This window comes from Oncorhynchus kisutch, unplaced genomic scaffold (assembly GCF_002021735.2).
Source record: "Oncorhynchus kisutch isolate 150728-3 unplaced genomic scaffold, Okis_V2 scaffold1037, whole genome shotgun sequence".
Lineage (NCBI taxonomy): Eukaryota > Metazoa > Chordata > Actinopteri > Salmoniformes > Salmonidae > Oncorhynchus > Oncorhynchus kisutch.
In genome coordinates, this window is record NW_022262982.1 from 2,302 (window position 1) to 29,261 (window position 26,960).

Sequence of the window (26,960 nt, forward strand, 5' to 3'; positions counted from 1 at the left end):
ATGACCACGGACCCAACTCCCTCAGCATCAACCTAGAAACACATGACCACGGACCCAACTCCCTCAGCATCAACCTAGAAACACATGACCACGGACCCAACTCCCTCAGCATCAACCTAGAAACACATGACCACGGACCCAACTCCCTCAGCATCAACCTAGAAACACATGACCACGGACCCAACTCCCTCAGCATCAACCTAGAAACACGGACCCAACTCCCTCAGCATCAACCTAGAAACACATGACCACGGACCCAACTCCCTCAGCATCAACCTAGAAACACATGACCACGGACCCAACTCCCTCAGCATCAACCTAGAAACACATGACCACGGACCCAACTCCCTCATCATCAACCTAGAAACACATGACCACGGACCCAACTCCCTCAGCATCAACCTAGAAACACATGACCACGGACCCAACTCCCTCAGCATCAACCTAGAAACACATGACCACGGACCCAACTCCCTCAGCATCAACCTAGAAACACATGACCACGGACCCAACTCCCTCAGCATCAACCTAGAAACACATGACCACGGACCCAACTCCCTCATCATCAACCTAGAAACCACGGACCCAACTCCCTCAGCATCAACCTAGAAACACATGACCACGGACCCAACTCCCTCAGCATCAACCTAGAAACACATGACCACGTACCCAACTCCCTCAGCATCAACCTAGAAACACGGACCCAACTCCCTCATCATCAACCTAGAAACACATGACCACGGACCCAACTCCCTCATCATCAACCTAGAAACACATGACCACGGACCCAACTCCCTCAGCATCAACCTAGAAACACATGACCACGGACCCAACTCCCTCAGCATCAACCTAGAAACACATGACCACGGACCCAACTCCCTCATCATCAACCTAGAAACACATGACCACGGACCCAACTCCCTCAGCATCAACCTAGAAACACATGACCACGGACCCAACTCCCTCAGCATCAACCTAGAAACACATGACCACGGACCCAACTCCCTCAGCATCAACCTAGAAACACATGACCACGGACCCAACTCCCTCAGCATCAACCTAGAAACACATGACCACGGACCCAACTCCCTCAGCATCAACCTAGAAACACGGACCCAACTCCCTCATCATCAACCTAGAAACACATGACCACGGACCCAACTCCCTCATCATCAACCTAGAAACACATGACCACGGACCCAACTCCCTCAGCATCAACCTAGAAACACATGACCACGGACCCAACTCCCTCAGCATCAACCTAGAAACACATGACCACGGACCCAACTCCCTCAGCATCAACCTAGAAACACATGACCACGGACCCAACTCCCTCAGCATCAACCTAGAAACACATGACCACGGACCCAACTCCCTCAGCATCAACCTAGAAACACATGACCACGGACCCAACTCCCTCAGCATCAACCTAGAAACACATGACCACGGACCCAACTCCCTCAGCATCAACCTAGAAACACATGACCACGGACCCAACTCCCTCAGCATCAACCTAGAAACACATGACCACGGACCCAACTCCCTCAGCATCAACCTAGAAAACACGGACCCAACTCCCTCACCATCAACCTAGAAACACATGACCACGGACCCAACTCCCTCAGCATCAACCTAGAAACACGGACCCAACTCCCTCAGCATCAACCTAGAAACACATGACCACGGACCCAACTCCCTCAGCATCAACCTAGAAACACATGACCACGGACCCAACTCCCTCAGCATCAACCTAGAAAACACGGACCCAACTCCCTCAGCATCAACCTAGAAACACATGACCACGGACCCAACTCCCTCAGCATCAACCTAGAAACACATGACCACGGACCCAACTCCCTCAGCATCAACCTAGAAACACATGACCACGGACCCAACTCCCTCAGCATCAACCTAGAAACACATGACCACGGACCCAACTCCCTCAGCATCAACCTAGAAACACATGACCACGGACCCAACTCCCTCAGCATCAACCTAGAAACACATGACCACGGACCCAACTCCCTCAGCATCAACCTAGAAACACATGACCACGGACCCAACTCCCTCAGCATCAACCTAGAAACACATGACCACGGACCCAACTCCCTCAGCATCAACCTAGAAACACATGACCACGGACCCAACTCCCTCAGCATCAACCTAGAAACACATGACCACGGACCCAACTCCCTCAGCATCAACCTAGAAACACGGACCCAACTCCCTCATCATCAACCTAGAAACACATGACCACGGACCCAACTCCCTCATCATCAACCTAGAAACACATGACCACGGACCCAACTCCCTCAGCATCAACCTAGAAACACATGACCACGGACCCAACTCCCTCATCATCAACCTAGAAACACATGACCACGGACCCAACTCCCTCAGCATCAACCTAGAAACACATGACCACGGACCCAACTCCCTCAGCATCAACCTAGAAACACATGACCACGGACCCAACTCCCTCAGCATCAACCTAGAAACACATGACCACGGACCCAACTCCCTCAGCATCAACCTAGAAACACATGACCACGGACCCAACTCCCTCAGCATCAACCTAGAAACCACCGACCCAACTCCCTCAGCATCAACCTAGAAACACATGACCACGGACCCAACTCCCTCAGCATCAACCTAGAAACACATGACCACGGACCCAACTCCCTCAGCATCAACCTAGAAACACGGACCCAACTCCCTCATCATTAACCTAGAAACACATGACCACGGACCCAACTCCCTCAGCATCAACCTAGAAACACATGACCACGGACCCAACTCCCTCAGCATCAACCTAGAAACACATGACCACGGACCCAACTCCCTCAGCATCAACCTAGAAACACATGACCACGGACCCAACTCCCTCAGCATCAACCTAGAAACACATGACCACGGACCCAACTCCCTCAGCATCAACCTAGAAACACATGACCACGGACCCAACTCCCTCAGCATCAACCTAGAAACACATGACCACGGACCCAACTCCCTCAGCATCAACCTAGAAACACATGACCACGGACCCAACTCCCTCAGCATCAACCTAGAAACACATGACCACGGACCCAACTCCCTCAGCATCAACCTAGAAACACGGACCCAACTCCCTCATCATCAACCTAGAAACACATGACCACGGACCCAACTCCCTCAGCATCAACCTAGAAACACATGACCACGGACCCAACTCCCTCAGCATCAACCTAGAAACACATGACCACGGACCCAACTCCCTCAGCATCAACCTAGAAACACATGACCACGGACCCAACTCCCTCAGCATCAACCTAGAAACACATGACCACGGACCCAACTCCCTCAGCATCAACCTAGAAACACATGACCACGGACCCAACTCCCTCAGCATCAACCTAGAAACACATGACCACGGACCCAACTCCCTCAGCATCAACCTAGAAACACATGACCACGGACCCAACTCCCTCAGCATCAACCTAGAAACACATGACCACGGACCCAACTCCCTCAGCATCAACCTAGAAACACATGACCACGGACCCAACTCCCTCAGCATCAACCTAGAAAACACGGACCCAACTCCCTCAGCATCAACCTAGAAACACATGACCACGGACCCAACTCCCTCAGCATCAACCTAGAAACACATGACCACGGACCCAACTCCCTCAGCATCAACCTAGAAACACATGACCACGGACCCAACTCCCTCAGCATCAACCTAGAAACACATGACCACGGACCCAACTCCCTCAGCATCAACCTAGAAACACATGACCACGGACCCAACTCCCTCAGCATCAACCTAGAAACACATGACCACGGACCCAACTCCCTCAGCATCAACCTAGAAACACATGACCACGGACCCAACTCCCTCAGCATCAACCTAGAAACACATGACCACGGACCCAACTCCCTCAGCATCAACCTAGAAACACATGACCACGGACCCAACTCCCTCAGCATCAACCTAGAAACACGGACCCAACTCCCTCAGCATCAACCTAGAAACACATGACCACGGACCCAACTCCCTCATCATCAACCTAGAAACACATGACCACGGACCCAACTCCCTCAGCATCAACCTAGAAACACATGACCACGGACCCAACTCCCTCAGCATCAACCTAGAAACACATGACCACGGACCCAACTCCCTCAGCATCAACCTAGAAACACATGACCACGGACCCAACTCCCTCAGCATCAACCTAGAAACACATGACCACGGACCCAACTCCCTCAGCATCAACCTAGAAACACATGACCACGGACCCAACTCCCTCAGCATCAACCTAGAAACACATGACCACGGACCCAACTCCCTCAGCATCAACCTAGAAACACATGACCACGGACCCAACTCCCTCAGCATCAACCTAGAAACACATGACCACGGACCCAACTCCCTCATCATCAACCTAGAAAACACGGACCCAACTCCCTCACCATCAACCTAGAAACACATGACCATGGACCCAACTCCCTCAGCATCAACCTAGAAACACGGACCCAACTCCCTCAGCATCAACCCAGAAACACATGACCACGGACCCAACTCCCTCAGCATCAACCTAGAAACACATGACCACGGACCCAACTCCCTCAGCATCAACCTAGAAACACGGACCCAACTCCCTCAGCATCAACCTAGAAACACATGACCACGGACCCAACTCCCTCAGCATCAACCTAGAAACACATGACCACGGACCCAACTCCCTCAGCATCAACCTAGAAACACATGACCACGGACCCAACTCCCTCAGCATCAACCTAGAAACACATGACCACGGACCCAACTCCCTCAGCATCAACCTAGAAACACATGACCACGGACCCAACTCCCTCAGCATCAACCTAGAAACACATGACCACGGACCCAACTCCCTCAGCATCAACCTAGAAACACATGACCACGGACCCAACTCCCTCAGCATCAACCTAGAAACACATGACCACGGACCCAACTCCCTCAGCATCAACCTAGAAACACATGACCACGGACCCAACTCCCTCAGCATCAACCTAGAAACACATGACCACGGACCCAACTCCCTCAGCATCAACCTAGAAACACGGACCCAACTCCCTCATCATCAACCTAGAAACACATGACCACGGACCCAACTCCCTCAGCATCAACCTAGAAACACATGACCACGGACCCAACTCCCTCAGCATCAACCTAGAAACACATGACCACGGACCCAACTCCCTCATCATCAACCTAGAAACACATGACCACGGACCCAACTCCCTCAGCATCAACCTAGAAACACATGACCACGGACCCAACTCCCTCAGCATCAACCTAGAAACACATGACCACGGACCCAACTCCCTCAGCATCAACCTAGAAACACATGACCACGGACCCAACTCCCTCAGCATCAACCTAGAAACACATGACCACGGACCCAACTCCCTCAGCATCAACCTAGAAACCACGGACCCAACTCCCTCAGCATCAACCTAGAAACACATGACCACGGACCCAACTCCCTCAGCATCAACCTAGAAACACATGACCACGGACCCAACTCCCTCAGCATCAACCTAGAAACACGGACCCAACTCCCTCATCATTAACCTAGAAACACATGACCACGGACCCAACTCCCTCATCATTAACCTAGAAACACATGACCACGGACCCAACTCCCTCAGCATCAACCTAGAAACACATGACCACGGACCCAACTCCCTCAGCATCAACCTAGAAACACATGACCACGGACCCAACTCCCTCAGCATCAACCTAGAAACACATGACCACGGACCCAACTCCCTCAGCATCAACCTAGAAACACATGACCACGGACCCAACTCCCTCAGCATCAACCTAGAAACACATGACCACGGACCCAACTCCCTCAGCATCAACCTAGAAACACATGACCACGGACCCAACTCCCTCAGCATCAACCTAGAAACACATGACCACGGACCCAACTCCCTCAGCATCAACCTAGAAAAACACGGACCCAACTCCCTCAGCATCAACCTAGAAACACATGACCACGGACCCAACTCCCTCAGCATCAACCTAGAAACACATGACCACGGACCCAACTCCCTCAGCATCAACCTAGAAACACATGACCACGGACCCAACTCCCTCAGCATCAACCTAGAAACACATGACCACGGACCCAACTCCCTCAGCATCAACCTAGAAACACATGACCACGGACCCAACTCCCTCAGCATCAACCTAGAAACACATGACCACGGACCCAACTCCCTCAGCATCAACCTAGAAACACATGACCACGGACCCAACTCCCTCAGCATCAACCTAGAAACACATGACCACGGACCCAACTCCCTCAGCATCAACCTAGAAACACATGACCACGGACCCAACTCCCTCAGCATCAACCTAGAAACACATGACCACGGACCCAACTCCCTCAGCATCAACCTAGAAACACGGACCCAACTCCCTCAGCATCAACCTAGAAACACATGACCACGGACCCAACTCCCTCAGCATCAACCTAGAAACACATGACCACGGACCCAACTCCCTCAGCATCAACCTAGAAACACATGACCACGGACCCAACTCCCTCAGCATCAACCTAGAAACACATGACCACGGACCCAACTCCCTCAGCATCAACCTAGAAACACATGACCACGGACCCAACTCCCTCAGCATCAACCTAGAAACACATGACCACGGACCCAACTCCCTCAGCATCAACCTAGAAACACATGACCACGGACCCAACTCCCTCAGCATCAACCTAGAAACACATGACCACGGACCCAACTCCCTCAGCATCAACCTAGAAACACATGACCACGGACCCAACTCCCTCAGCATCAACCTAGAAACACGGACCCAACTCCCTCAGCATCAACCTAGAAACACATGACCACGGACCCAACTCCCTCAGCATCAACCTAGAAACACGGACCCAACTCCCTCAGCATCAACCTAGAAACACATGACCACGGACCCAACTCCCTCAGCATCAACCTAGAAACACATGACCACGGACCCAACTCCCTCAGCATCAACCTAGAAACACGGACCCAACTCCCTCAGCATCAACCTAGAAACACATGACCACGGACCCAACTCCCTCAGCATCAACCTAGAAACACATGACCACGGACCCAACTCCCTCAGCATCAACCTAGAAACACATGACCACGGACCCAACTCCCTCAGCATCAACCTAGAAACACGGACCCAACTCCCTCATCATCAACCTAGAAACACATGACCACGGACCCAACTCCCTCAGCATCAACCTAGAAACACATGACCACGGACCCAACTCCCTCAGCATCAACCTAGAAACACATGACCACGGACCCAACTCCCTCAGCATCAACCTAGAAACACATGACCACGGACCCAACTCCCTCAGCATCAACCTAGAAACACATGACCACGGACCCAACTCCCTCAGCATCAACCTAGAAACACATGACCACGGACCCAACTCCCTCAGCATCAACCTAGAAACACATGACCACGGACCCAACTCCCTCAGCATCAACCTAGAAACACATGACCACGGACCCAACTCCCTCAGCATCAACCTAGAAACACATGACCACGGACCCAACTCCCTCAGCATCAACCTAGAAACACGGACCCAACTCCCTCAGCATCAACCTAGAAACACATGACCACGGACCCAACTCCCTCATCATCAACCTAGAAACACATGACCACGGACCCAACTCCCTCAGCATCAACCTAGAAACACATGACCACGGACCCAACTCCCTCAGCATCAACCTAGAAACACATGACCACGGACCCAACTCCCTCAGCATCAACCTAGAAACACATGACCACGGACCCAACTCCCTCAGCAATCAACCTAGAAACCATGACCACGGACCCAACTCCCTCAGCATCAAACCTAGAAACACATGACCACGGACCCAAACTCCCTCAGCATCAACCTAGAAACACATGACCTACGGACCCAACTCCCTCAGCATCAACCTAGAAACACACATGACCATGACCCAACTCCCTCAAGCATCAACCTAGAAACACATGACCACGGACCAACTCCCTCAGCATCAACCTAGAAACAACGGACCCAACTCCCTCAGCATCAACCCAGAAACACATGACCACGGGACCCAACTCCCTCAGCATCAACCTAGAAAACACATGACAACGGACCCAACTCCCTCAGCATCAACCTGAGAAACACATGACCACGGACCCAACTCCCTCAGCATCAACCTAGAAACACATGACCACGGACCCAACTCCCTCAGCATCAACCTAGAAACACATGACCACGGACCCAACTCCCTCAGCATCAACCTAGAAACACATGACCACGGACCCAACTCCCTCAGCATCAACCTAGAAACACATGACCACGGACCCAACTCCCTCAGCATCAACCTAGAAACACATGACCACGGACCCAACTCCCTCAGCATCAACCTAGAAACACATGACCACGGACCCAACTCCCTCAGCATCAACCTAGAAACACACGGACCCAACTCCCTCAGCATCAACCTAGAAACACATGACCACGGACCCAACTCCCTCAGCATCAACCTAGAAACACGGACCCAACTCCCTCAGCATCAACCTAGAAACACATGACCACGGACCCAACTCCCTCAGCATCAACCTAGAAACACATGACCACGGACCCAACTCCCTCAGCATCAACCTAGAAACACGGACCCAACTCCCTCAGCATCAACCTAGAAACACATGACCACGGACCCCAACTCCCTCAGCATCAACCTAGAAACACATGACAACGGACCCAACTCCCTCAGCATCAACCTAGAAACACATGACCATGGACCCAACTCCCTCAGCATCAACCTAGAAACACATGACCACGGACCCAACTCCCTCATCATTACCTAGAAACACATGACCACGGACCCAACTCCCTCATCATCAACCTAGAAACACATGACCACGGACCCAACTCGCCTTCAGCATCAACCTAGAAACACATGACCACGGACCCAACTCCCTCAGCATCAACCTAGAAACACATGACCATGGACCCAACTCCCTCAGCATCAACCTAGAAACACATGACCACGGACCCCAACTCCCTCATCATTAACCTAGAAACACATGACCACGGACCCAACTCCCTCAGCATCAACCTAGAAACACATGACCACGGACCCAACTCCCTCAGCATCAACCTAGAAACACATGACCACGTACCCAACTCCCTCAGCATCAACCTAGAAACACGGACCCAACTCCCTCATCATTAACCTAGAAACACATGACACGGACCCAACTCCCCTCATCATAACTAGAAACACATGACCACGGACCCAACTCCCTCAGCATCAACCTAGAAACACATGACCACAGACCCAACTCCCTCATCATTAACCTAGAAACACATGACCACGGACCCAACTCCCTCAGCATCAACCTAGAAACACATGACCACGGACCCAACTCCCTCATCATTAACCTAGAAACACATGACCACGGACCCAACTCCCTCATCATCAACCTAGAAACACATGACCACGGACCCAACTCCCTCAGCATCAACCTAGAAACACATGACCACGGACCCAACTCCCTCAGCATCAACCTAGAAACACATGACCATGGACCCAACTCCCTCAGCATCAACCTAGAAACACATGACCACGGACCCAACTCCCTCATCATCAACCTAGAAAACACGGACCCAACTCCCTCACCATCAACCTAGAAACACATGACCATGGACCCAACTCCCTCAGCATCAACCTAGAAACACGGACCAACTCCTCAGCATCAACCCAGAAAACACATGACCACGGACCCAACTCCCTCAGCATCAACCTAGAAACACTATGACCACGGACCCAAACTCCCTCAGCATCAACCTAGAAACACGGACCAACTCCCTCAGCATCAACCTAGAAACACATGACCACGGACCCAACTCCCTCAGCATCAACCTAGAAACACATGACAACGGACCCAACTCCCTCAGCATCAACCTAGAAACACATGACCATGGACCCAACTCCCTCAGCATCAACCTAGAAACACATGACCACGGACCCAACTCCCTCATCATTAACTAGAAACACATGACCACGGACCCAACTCCTCATCATCAACCTAGAAACACTTGACCACGGACCCAACTCCCTCAGCATCAACCTAGAAACACATGACCACGGACCCAACTCCCTCAGCAATCAACCTAGAAAACCACATGACCATGGACCAACCTGAAAACACATGACCACGGACCCAACTCCCTCAGCATCAACCTAGAACACATGACACGGACCCAACTCCCTCATCATAACCTAGAAACACATGACCACGGACCCAAACTCCTCAGCATCAACCTAGAAACACATGGACCACGGACCCAACTCCCTCAGCATCTAACCTAGAAACACATGACCACGTACCCAACTCCCTCAGCATCAACCTAGAAACACGGACCCAACTCCCTCATCATTAACCTAGAAACAAATGACCACGGACCCAACTCCCTCATCATTAACCTAGAAACACATGACCACGGACCCAACTCCCTCAGCATCAACCTAGAACACATGACCACGACCCAACTCCCTCATCATTAACTAGAACACATGACCACGGACCCAACTCCCTCAGCATCAACCTAGAAACACATGACCACGGACCCAACTCCCTCAGCATCAATCCTAGAAACACATGACCACGACCCAACTCCCTCAGCATCAACCCAGAAACACATGACCACGGACCCAACTCCCTCAGCATCAACCTAGAAACACATGACCACGGACCCCAACTCCCTCATCATCAACCTAGAAACCACGGACCCAACTCCCTCAGCATCAACCTAGAAACACATGACCATGGACCCAACTCCCTCAGCATCAACCTAGAAACACATGACCACGTACCCAACTCCCTCAGCATCAACCTAGAAACACGGACCAACTCCCTCATCATTAACCTAGAAACACATGACCACGGACCCAACTCCCTCATCATTAACCTAGAAACACATGACCACGGACCCAACTCCATCAGCATCAACCTAGAAACACATGACCACGGACCCAACTCCCTCAGCATCAACCTAGAAACACATGACCACAGACCCAACTCCCTCATCATTAACCTAGAAACACATGACCACGGACCCAACTCCCTCAGCATCAACCTAGAACCACATGACCACGGACCCAACTCCCTCAGCATCAATCTAGAAACACATGACCACGGACCCAACTCCCTCAGCATCAACCCAGAAACACATGACCACGGACCCCAACTCCCTCAGCATCAACCTAGAAACACATGACCACGTACCCAACTCCCTCAGCATCAACCTAGAAACACGGACCCCAACTCCCTCATCATTAACCTAGAAACACATGACCACGGACCCAACTCCCTCATCATTAACCTAGAAACACATGACCACGGACCCAACTCCCTCAGCATCAACCTAGAAACACATGACCACGGACCCAACTCCCTCAGCATCAACCTAGAAACACATGACACGGACCCAACTCCCTCAGCATCAACCCAGAAACACATGACCCACGGACCCAACTCCCTCAGCATCAACCTAGAAACACATGACCACGGACCCAACTCCCTCAGCATCAACCTAGAAACACATGACCACGGACCAAACTCCCTCAGCATCAACCTAGAAACACATGACCACGGACCCCAACTCCCTCAGCATCAACCTAGAAACACATGACCATGGACCCCAACTCCCCTCAGCATCAACCTAGAAAACACATGACCACGGACCCAACTCCCTCAGCATCAACCTAAAACCGGACCCAACTCCCTCAGCATCAACCCAGAAACACATGACCACGGACCCAACTCCTCCAGCATCACCTAGAAACACATGACAACGGACCCAACTCCCTCAGCATCAACCTAGAAACACATGACCACGGACCCAACTCCCTCAGCATCAACCTAGAAACACATGACCCGGACCCAACTCCCTCATCATAACCTAGAAACACATGACCACGGACCAACTCCCTCATCATCAACCTAGAAACACATGACCACGGACCCAAACTCCCTCAGCATCAACCTAGAACACATGACCACGGACCCAACTCCCTCAGCATCAACCTAGAAACACATGACCATGGACCCAACTCCCTCAGCATCAACCTAGAAACACATGACCACGGACCCAACTCCCTCATCATTAACCTAGAAACACATGACCACGGACCCAACTCCCTCAGCATCAACCTAGAAACACATGACCACGGACCCAACTCCCTCAGCATCAACCTAGAAACACATGACCACGTACCCAACTCCCTCAGCATCAACCTAGAAACACGGACCCAACTCCCTCATCATTAACCTAGAAACACATGACCACGGACCCAACTCCCTCAGCATCAACCTAGAAACACATGACCACAGACCCAACTCCCTCATCATTAACCTAGAAACACATGACCACGGACCCAACTCCCTCAGCATCAACCTAGAAACACATGACCACGGACCCAACTCCCTCAGCATCAATCTAGAAACACATGACCACGGACCCAACTCCCTCAGCATCAACCCAGAAACACATGACCACGGACCCAACTCCCTCAGCATCAACCTAAGAAACACATGACCACTACCAACTCCCTCAGCATCAACCTAGAAACACGGACCCAACTCCCTCATCATTAACCTAGAAACACATGACCACGGACCCAACTCCCTCATCATTAACCTAGAAACACATGACCACGGACCCAACTCCCTCAGCATCAACCTAGAAACACATGACCACGGACCCAACTCCCTCAGCATCAACCTAGAAACACATGACCACGGACCCAACTCCCTCAGCATCAACCCAGAAACACATGACCACGGACCCAACTCCCTCAGCATCAACCTAGAAAACACATGACCACGGACCCAACTCCCTCATCATTAACTAGAAACACATGACCACGGACCCAACTCCCTCAGCATCAACCTAGAAACACACAACTCCTTCTGTCTCAGTATGGGGATCTTCATATGGAAGGTATACGACAGTGTGATGGTGGAATAAGGTGGGTGGATCATCATCGACAGATTTAACATCAGCGCTCTGTGATTGGTCAGAAAGTTTTGATTGAGCGGTGTTGTTTTTGTTTGTTAACGCGTTTTCATTGGTCAGGTTCCTGTGTAGCGTAATGATGCTTTGTTTACGTAGCAGGTTAGGAGAATTAACTTAGCAGGTTAGGAGAATTAACGTAGGCAGGTTTGGAGAATTAACGTAGCAGGTTAAGAGAATTAACGTAGCAGGTTAGGAGAATTAACGTAGCAGGTTAGGAGAATTGACGTAGCAGGTTAGGAGAATTGACGTAGCAGGTTAGGAGAATTGACGTAGCAGGTTAGGAGAATTGACGTAGCAGGTTAGGAGAATTGACGTAGCAGGTTAGGAGAATTGACGTAGCAGGTTAGGAGAATTGACGTAGCAGGTTAGGAGAATTGACGTAGCAGGTTAGGAGAATTGACGTAGCAGGTTAGGAGAATTGACATAGCAGGTTAGGAAAACGAATGTAGCAAGGGGGTGTACACACACACACATATCTAAAAGGGGGTGTACACACACACACACACACACCTACCAGGGGGTGCACACACACACACACACCTACCAGGGGTGTACACACACACACACACCACACCTACCAGGGGGTGTATACACACACACACACACCTACCAGGGTGTGTATACACACACCACACACCTACCAGGGTGTGTATACACACACACACACCTACCAGGGTGTGTATACACACACACACCTACCAGGTGGTGTATACACACATCTACCAGGGGGTGTATACACACATCTACCAGGGGGTGTACACACACACACACACACCTACCAGGAGGTGTGTACACACACACCTACCAGGGGGTGTATACACACACACACCTACCAGGGGTGTACACACACATACCTACCAGGGGGTGTATACACACACACACCTACCAGGGAGTGTATACACACACACCTACCAGGGGGTGTATACACACACACCTACCAGGGGGTGTACACACACACACCTACCAGGGGGTGTATACACACACACACCTACCAGGGGGTGTATACAACCACACACCTACCAGGGGTTGTATACACACACACACCTACCAGGGGGTGTATACACACACACACCTACCAGGGGTGTATACACACACACACCTACCAGGGGGTGTATACACACACCACACCTACCAGGGGGTGTATACACAACACACACCTACCAGGGGGTGTATACACACACACACACCTACCAGGGGGTGTATACACACACACACACCTACCAGGGGGTGTATACACACACACACACACACCTACCAGGGGGTGTATACACACACACACACACCTACAAGGGGGTGTATACACACACACACACACACACAACACACACACACCTACCAGGGGTGTATACACACACACCTACCAGGGGGTGTATACACACACACACACCTACCAGGGGGTGTATACACACCCCTACCAGGGGTGTATACACACACCTACCAGGGGGTGTATACACACACACACACACCTACCAGGGGGTGTAGGAAGCAGCGATGAAGAAGTAGATGGCCATTTCTGTCACACATGTGGAAACGCTGCTCCACTCTACTGTGAGAGACACACAGTTAGTATACACACACACACAGTATACACACACACACAGTTAATATACACACACACAGTTAATATACACACACACACACACAGTTAGCATACACACAGTTAGTATACACACACAGTTAGTATACACACAGTTAATATACACACACACAGTTAGTATACACACACACAGTTAGTATACACACACACAGTTAGTATACACACACATAGTTAGTATACACACACACAGTTAGTATACACACACACAGTTAGTATACACACACATAGTTAGTATACACACACACAGTTAGTATACACACACACACAGTTAGTATACACACACACAGTTAATATACACACACACACACACAGTTAGTATACACACGCACACACACACACACAGTTAGTATACACACACACACACACACAGTTAGTATACACACACACAGTTAGTATACACACACACACAGTTAGTATACACACACAGTTAGTATACACACACACAGTTAGTATACACACACAGTTAGTATACACACACACAGTTAGTATACACACACACACAGTTAGTATACACACACAGTAGTATACACACACACAGTTAGTATACACAAACACACACACAGTTAGTATACACACACAGTTAATACACACACAGTTAGTATACACACACACACAGTTAGTATACACACACACAGTTAGTATACACACACAGTTAGTATACACACACAGTTAGTATACACACACAGTTAGTATACACACACACACAGTTAGTATACACACACACAGTTAGTATACACACACACACAGTAGTATACACACACACAGTTAGTATACACACGCACACACACAGTTAGTATACACACGCACACACAGTTAGTATACACACACAGTTAGTATACACACGCACACACACAGTTAGTATACACACACACACAGTTAGTATACACACACACACAGTTAATATACACACACAGTTAGTATACACACACACAGTTAGTATACACACACACAGTTAGTATACACACACACAGTTAGTATATACACACACACACAGTTAATATACACACACAGTTAGTATACACACACACAGTTAGTATACACACACACAGTTAGTACACACACACACACAGTTAGTACACACACACACAGTTAGTATACACACACAGTTAGTATACACACACAGTTAGTATACACACACACAGTTAGTATACACACAGAGTTAGTATACACACACACAGTTAGTATACACACGCACACACACAGTTAGTATACACACACACACAGTTAGTATACACACACACAGTTAGTATACACACACACACAGTTAGTATATACACACACACACAGTATACACACACACACAGTTAGTATATACACACACACACACAGTTAATATACACACACACACACAGTTAGTATACACACACACAGTTAGTATACACACACACAGTTAGTATACACACACACAGTTAGTATACACACACATAGTTAGTATACACACACACAGTTAGTATACACACACACAGTTAGTATACACACACATAGTTAGTATACACACACACAGTTAGTATACACACACCACACAGTTAGTATACACACACACAGTTAATATACACACACACACACACAGTTAGTATACACACGCACACACACATTAGTATACACACACACACACAGTTAGTATACACACACACACACACACAGTTAGTATACACACACACCAGTTAGTATACACACACACACAGTTAGTATACACACACAGTTAGTATACACACACACAGTTAGTATACACACACAGTTAGTATACACACACACAGTTAGTATACACACACACACAGTTAGTATACACACACACAGTTAGTATACACAAACACACACACAGTTAGTATACACACACAGTTAATACACACACAGTTTAGTATACACACACACACAGTTAGTATACACACACACAGTTAGTATACACACACACAGTTAGTATACACACGCGCACACACAGTTAGTATACACACGCACACACAGTTAGTATACACACACAGTTAGTATACACACACAGTTAGTATACACACACACACAGTTAGTATACACACACACAGTTAGTATACACACACACAGTTAGTATACACACCACACAGTTAGTATACACACGCACACACACAGTTAGTATACACACGCACACACAGTTAGTATACACACACAGTTAGTATACACACGCACACACAGTTAGTATACACACACACACAGTTAGTATACACACACACACAGTTAATATACACACACAGTTAGTATACACACACACAGTTAGTATACACACACACAGTTAGTATACACACACACAGTTAGTATACACACACACAGTTAGTATATACACACACACACAGTTAATATACACACACAGTTAGTATACACACACACAGTTAGTACACACACACACAGTTAGTACACACACACAGTTAGTATACACACACACAGTTAGTATACACACACACACACACACACACACACAGTTAATATACACACAGAGTTAGTATACACACACACAGTTAGTATACACACGCACACACACAGTTAGTATACACACACACACAGTAGTATACACACACACAGTTAGTATACACACACACACAGTTAGTATACACACACACACAGTTAGTATACACACACACACAGTTAGTATATACACACACACACACAGTTAATATACACACACACACAGTTAGTATACACACACACAGTTAGTATACACACGCAACAGTTAATATACACACACACACACAGTTAATATACACACACAGTTAGTATACACACACACACACACACAGTTAGTATACACACACAGTTAGTATCACACACACACACACAGTTAGTATACACACACACACACACAGTTAGTATACACACACACACACACAGTTAGTATACACACACACAGTTAATATACACACACACACAGTTAGTATACACACACACAGTTAGTATACACACACACACACACACACACACACACAGCTAGTATACACACACACAGTTAGTATACACACACACAGTTAGTATACACACACACAGTTAGGTTAGTATACACACACCGTTAGTATACACACACACACAGTTAATATACACACACACAGTTAGTATACACACACACAGTTAGTATACACACACACAGTTAGTATACACACACACAGTTAATATACACACACACAGTTAGTATACACACACACAGTTAGTATAACACACACAGTTAGTATACACACACACAGTTAGTATACACACACACAGTTAATATACACACACACAGTTAGTATACACACACACAGTTAATATACACACACACAGTTAGTATACACACACAGTTAATATACACACACACAGTTAGTATACACACACACAGTTAATATACACACACAGTTAGTATACACACACACAGTTAGTATACACACACACAGTTAGTATACACACACACAGTTAATATACACACACACACAGTTAGTATACACACACACAGTTAATATACACACACACAGTTAGTATACACACACACAGTTAATATACACACACACAGTTAGTATACACACACACAGTTAATATACACACACAGTTAGTATACACACACACAGTTAGTATACACACACAGTTAGTATACACACACACAGTTAGTATACACACACACAGTTAGTATACACACACACACAGTTAGTATACACACACACAGTTAGTATACACACACACACACAGTTAATATACACACACAGTTAGTATACACACACAGTTAGTATACACACACACACAGTTAGTATACACACACACAGTTAGTATACACACACACAGTTAGTATACACACACACACACAGTTAATATACACACACAGTTAGTATACACACACAGTTAGTATACACACACACAGTTAGTATACACACACACACAGTTAGTATACACACACACAGTTAGTATACACACACACAGTTAGTATACACACACACACACAGTTAATATACACACACAGTTAGTATACACACACACACAGTTAATATACACACACAGTTAGTACACACACACACAGTTAGTATACACACACAGTTAGTATACACACACACAGTTAGTATACACACACACAGTTAGTATACACACACAGTTAGTATACACACACACAGTTAGTATACACACACACACACAGTTAATATACACACACACACACAGTTAGTATACACACACACAGTTAGTATACACACACACACAGTTAGTATACACACACAGTTAGTATATACACACACAGTTAGTATACACACACACAGTTAGTATACACACACACAGTTAGTATACACACACACACAGTTAGTATACACACACAGTTAGTATACACACACACAGTTAGTATACACACACACAGTTAGTATACACACACACACACAGTTAATAGACACACACACACACACAGTTAGTATATACACACACAGTTAGTATACACACACACAGTTAGTATACACACACACACAGTTAGTATACACACACAGTTAGTATACACACACACAGTTAGTATACACACACACAGTTAGTATACACACACACACACACAGTTAATATACACACACCACACACAGTTAGTATATACACACACAGTTAGTATACACACACACAGTTAATATACACCACACACAGTTAGTTACACACACACAGTTAGTATACACACACACACACAGTTAGTATACACACACACAGTTAGTATACACACACACACAGTTAATATACACACACACAGTTAGTATATACACACCACAGTTAGTATACACACACACAGTTAGTATACACACACACAGGTAATATACACACACACAGTTAGTATACACACACACACACACAGTTAGTATACACACACACACAGTTAATATACACACACAGTTAGTATACACACACACAGTTAGTTTACACACACACAGTTAGTATACACACACACAGTTAGTATACACACACACAGTTAGTATACACACACACAGTTTGTATACACACACACACACACACACACAATTAGTATACACACCCACACAGTTAATATACACACACACAGTTAGTATACACACACACAGTTAATATACACACACACAGTAGTATACACACACACAGTTAGTATACACACACAGTTAATATACACACACACACACAGTTAGTATACACACACACACACAGTTAGTATACACACACAGTTAGTATACACACACACAGTTAATATACACACACACAGTTAATATACACACACACACAGTTAGTATACACACACACAGTTAATATACACACACACAGTTAGTATACACACACACAGTTAATATACACACACACAGTTAATATACACACACACAGTTAGTATACACACACACACAGTTAGTATACACACACACAGTTAATATACACACACACACAGTTAGTATACACACACACAGTTAATATACACACACACAGTTAGTATACACACACACAGTTAGTATACACACACACACACAGTTAATATACACACACACAGTTAGTATACACACACACAGTTAGTATACACACACAGTTAGTATACCACACGCACACACACACAGTTAATATTACACACACACAGTTAGTATACAACACACACACAGTTAGTATACACACACACACCCACACACACACAGTTAATACAACACACCACAGTTAGTATACACACACACACACAGTTAGTATACACACCCACACACACACAGTTAATATACACACACACAGTTAGTATACACACACAGTTAGTATACACACACACAGTTAGTATACACACACACAACAGTTAGTATACACACACACACACAGTTAATACACACACACACAGTTAATATACACACACACAGTTAATATACACACACACACAGTTAGTATACACACACCACACAGTTAGTATACACACACACACACAGTTAATATACACACACACAGTTAGTATACACACACACACAGTTAGTATACACCCACACAGTTAATATACACACACACAGTTAGTATACACACACACAGTTAGTATACACACACACACACAGTTAGTATACACACACACACACACAGTTAGTACACACACACACACACAGTTAGTATACACACACACACACACACACACACAGTTAGTATACACACACACAGTTAGTATACACACCCACACAGTTAATATACACACAGTTAGTATACACACACAGTTAGTATACACACACACACAGTTAATATACACACACACAGTTAGTATACACACACACACACACACACACACACAATTAGTATACACACCCACACAGTTAATATACACACACACAGTTAGTATACACACACACAGTTAGTATACACACACAGTTAGTATACACACACACAGTTAATATACACACAGTTAGTATACACACACACACACACACACACAGTTAATATACACACACACAGTTAGTATACACACACACAGTTAGTATATACACACACAGTTAGTATACACACACACAGTTAATATACACACACACAGTTAATATACACACACACAGTTAATATACACACACACAGTTAGTATACACACACACAGTTAGTATACACACACACACAGTTAATATACACACACACAGTTAGTATACACACACACAGTTAATATACACACACACAGTTAATATACACACACACAGTTAGTATACACACACAGTTAGTATACAGACACACACAGTTAGTATACACACACAGTTAGTATACACACACACAGTTAGTATACACACACACAGTTAGTATACACACACAGTTAGTATACACACACACAGTTAGTATACACACACACACAGTTAGTATACACACACACAGTTAGTATACACACACACAGTTAGTATACACACACACACAGTTAGTATACACACACAGTTAGTATACACACACACACAGTTAGTATACACACACAGTTAGTATACACACACACAGTTAGTATACACAAACACACACACAGTTAGTATACACACACAGTTAGTATACACACACACACAGTTAGTATACACACACACAGTTAGTATACACACGCGCACACACAGTTAGTATACACACGCACACACAGTTAGTATACACACACAGTTAGTATACACACACACACAGTTAGTATACACACACACACAGTTAGTATACACACACAGTTAGTATACACACACACACAGTTAGTATACACACACACAGTTAGTATACACACACACAGTTAGTATACACACACACACAGTTAATATACACACACACACAGTTAATATACACACACAGTTAGTATACACACACACAGTTAGTATACACACACACACACACAGTTAATATACACACACAGTTAGTATACACACACACAGTTAGTATACACACACACACAGTTAATATACACACACAGTTAGTACACACACACACAGTTAGTATACACACACAGTTAGTATACACACACACAGTTAGTATACACACACACAGTTAGTATACACACACAGTTAGTATACACACACACAGTTAGTATACACACACACACACAGTTAAAATACACACACACACACAGTTAGTATACACACACACAGTTAGTATACACACACACACAGTTAGTATACACACACAGTTAGTATATACACACACAGTTAGTATACACACACACAGTTAGTATACACACACACAGTTAGTATACACACACACACAGTTAGTATACACACACACAGTTAATATACACACACACACAGTTAGTATACACACACACAATTAATATACACACACACACACACAGTTAGTATATACACACACAGTTAGTATACACACACAGTTAGTATACACACACAGTTAGTATACACACACACAGTTAGTATACACACACACAGTTAGTATACACACACACACACAGTTAATATACACACACACACACACAGTTAGTATATACACACCCAGTTAGTATACACACACACAGTTAATATACACACACACAGTTAGTATACACACACACAGTTAGTATACACACACACACACAGTTAGTATACACACACACAGTTAGTATACACACACACACAGTTAATATACACACACACAGTTAGTATATACACACACAGTTAGTATACACACACACAGTTAGTATACACACACACAGGTAATATACACACACACAGTTAGTATACACACACACACACACAGTTAGTATACACACACACAGTTAGTATACACACACACACACACAGTTAGTATACACACACACAGTTAGTATACACACACACAGTTAATATACACACACACAGTTAGTATACACACACACACAGTTAGTATACACACACACACACAGTTAGTATACACACACACAGTTAGTATACACACACACACAGTTAATATACACACACACAGTTAGTATATACACACACAGTTAGTATACACACACACAGTTAGTATACACACACACAGGTAATATACACACACACAGTTAGTATACACACACACACACACAGTTAGTATACACACACACACAGTTAATATACACACACAGTTAGTATACACACACACAGTTAGTTTACACACACACAGTTAGTATACACACACACAGTTAGTATACACACACACAGTTAGTATACACACACACAGTTTGTATACACACACACACACACACACAATTAGTATACACACCCACACAGTTAATATACACACACACAGTTAGTATACACACACACAGTTAATATACACACACACAGTTAGTATACACACACACAGTTAGTATACACACACAGTTAATATACACACACACACACAGTTAGTATACACACACACACACAGTTAGTATACACACACAGTTAGTATACACACACACAGTTAATATACACTAACACACACAGTTAGTATACACACACACACAGTTAGTATACACACACACAGTTAATATACACACACACACAGTTAGTATACACACACACAGTTAATATACACACACACAGTTAGTATACACACACACAGTTAATATACACACACACAGTTAATATACACACACACAGTTAGTATACACACACACACAGTTAGTATACACACACACACAGTTAGTATACACACACACAGTTAATATACACACACACACAGTTAGTATACACACACACAGTTAGTATACACACACACACACAGTTAATATACACACACACAGTTAGTATACACACACACAGTTAGTATACACACACACAGTTAGTATACACACACAGTTAGTATACACACACACACACACAGTTAATATACACACACACAGTTAGTATACACACACACACACAGTTAGTATACACACACACACACACACACAGTTAATACACACACACACAGTTAGTATACACACACACACACAGTTAGTATACACACACACACACACACACACAGTTAATATACACACACACAGTTAGTATACACACACAGTTAGTATACACACACACAGTTAGTATACACACACACACAGTTAGTATACACACACACACACAGTTAATACACACACACACAGTTAATATACACACACACAGTTAATATACACACACACACAGTTAGTATACACACACACACAGTTAGTATACACACACACACACACAGTTAATATACACACACACAGTTAGTATACACACACACACAGTTAGTATACACACACACAGTTAATATACACACACACAGTTAGTATACACACACACAGTTAGTATACACACACACACAGTTAGTATACACACACACACACACAGTTAGTACACACACACACACACACAGTTAGTATACACACACACACACACACACAGTTAGTATACACACCCACACAGTTAATATACACACAGTTAGTATACACACACAGTTAGTATACACACACACAGTTAATATACACACACACAGTTAGTATACACACACACACACACACACAATTAGTATACACACCCACACAGTTAATATACACACACACAGTTAGTATACACACACACAGTTAGTATACACACACAGTTAGTATACACACACACAGTTAATATACACACAGTTAGTATACACACACACACACACACACACACAGTTAATATACACACACACAGTTAGTATACACACACACAGTTAGTATATACACACACAGTTAGTATACACACACACAGTTAATATACACACACACAGTTAATATACACACACACAGTTAATATACACACACACAGTTAGTATACACACACACAGTTAGTATACACACACACAGTTAATATACACACACACAGTTAGTATACACACACACAGTTAATATACACACACACAGTTAATATACACACACACAGTTAGTATACACACACAGTTAGTATACACACACACACAGTTAGTATACACACACAGTTAGTATACACACACACAGTTAGTATACACACACACAGTTAGTATACACACACAGTTAGTATACACACACACAGTTAGTATACACACACACAGTTAGTATACACACACACAGTTAGTATACACACACACAGTTAGTATACACACACACACAGTTAGTATACACACACAGTTAGTATACACACACACACAGTTAGTATACACACACAGTTAGTATACACACACACAGTTAGTATACACAAACACACACACAGTTAGTATACACACACAGTTAGTATACACACACACACAGTTAGTATACACACACACAGTTAGTATACACACGCGCACACACAGTTAGTATACACACGCACACACAGTTAGTATACACACACAGTTAGTATACACACACACACAGTTAGTATACACACACACACACAGTTAGTATACACACACAGTTAGTATACACACACACACAGTTAGTATACACACACACAGTTAGTATACACACACACACAGTTAGTATACACACACACACAGTTAATATACACACACACACAGTTAATATACACACACAGTTAGTATACACACACACAGTTAGTTTACACACACACAGTTAGTTTACACACACACAGTTAGTATACACACACACAGTTAGTATACACACACACAGTTAGTATACACACACACAGTTTGTATACACACACACACACACACACACACAATTAGTATACACACCCACACAGTTAATATACACACACAGTTAGTATACACACACACAGTTAATATACACACACACAGTTAGTATACACACACACAGTTAGTATACACACACACACAGTTAGTATACACACACAGTTAATATACACACACACACAGTTAGTATACACACACAGTTAGTATACACACACACAGTTAATATACACACACACACAGTTAGTATACACACACACACAGTTAGTATACACACACACAGTTAATATACACACACACACAGTTAGTATACACACACACAGTTAATACACACACACACAGTTAATATACACACACACAGTTAATATACACACACACAGTTAGTATACACACACAGTTAGTATACACACACACAGTTAATACACACACACACAGTTAATATACACACACAGTTAGTATACACACACACAGTTAATACACACACACACAGTTAATATACACACACACAGTTAATATACACACACACAGTTAGTATACACACACACACAGTTAGTATACACACACACAGTTAATACACACACACACAGTTAATATACACACACACAGTTAGTATACACACACACACAGTTAGTATACACACACACAGTTAGTATACACACACAGTTAGTATACACACACACACACACAGTTAATATACACACACACAGTTAGTATACACACACACACACACACACACACAGTTAGTATACACACACAGTTAGTATACACACACACACACACACAGTTAATATACACACACACACAGTTAGTATACACACACACACACAGTTAATATACACACACACAGTTAGTATACACACACAGTTAGTATACACACACACAGTTAGTATACACACACACAGTTAGTATACACACACACACAGTTAGTATACACACACACACACACACACACACACACACACAGTTAATATACACACACACACACAGTTAGTATACACACACACACACAGTTAGTATACACACACACACACACACAGTTAATATACACACACACAGTTAGTATACACACACACAGTTAATATACACACACACAGTTAGTATACACACACACAGTTAATATACACACACACAGTTAGTATACACACACACACACAGTTAGTATACACACACACACACACACACAGTTAGTATACACACACACACACAGTTAGTATACACACACACACACACACAGTTAGTATACACACACACACACACACACACAGTTAGTATACACACACACAGTTAGTATACACACCCACACAGTTAATATACAC

The 26,960-nt window shown here is 44.7% G+C and overlaps 1 pseudogene; it reads right to left on the reverse strand.

Moving 5' to 3' along the window:
* Nucleotides 1-14,573: 14,573 nt before the first annotated feature.
* Nucleotides 14,574-26,960, reverse strand: part of LOC116364214 (monocyte to macrophage differentiation factor 2-like) — a 38,184-nt pseudogene continuing 25,797 nt past the window's right edge.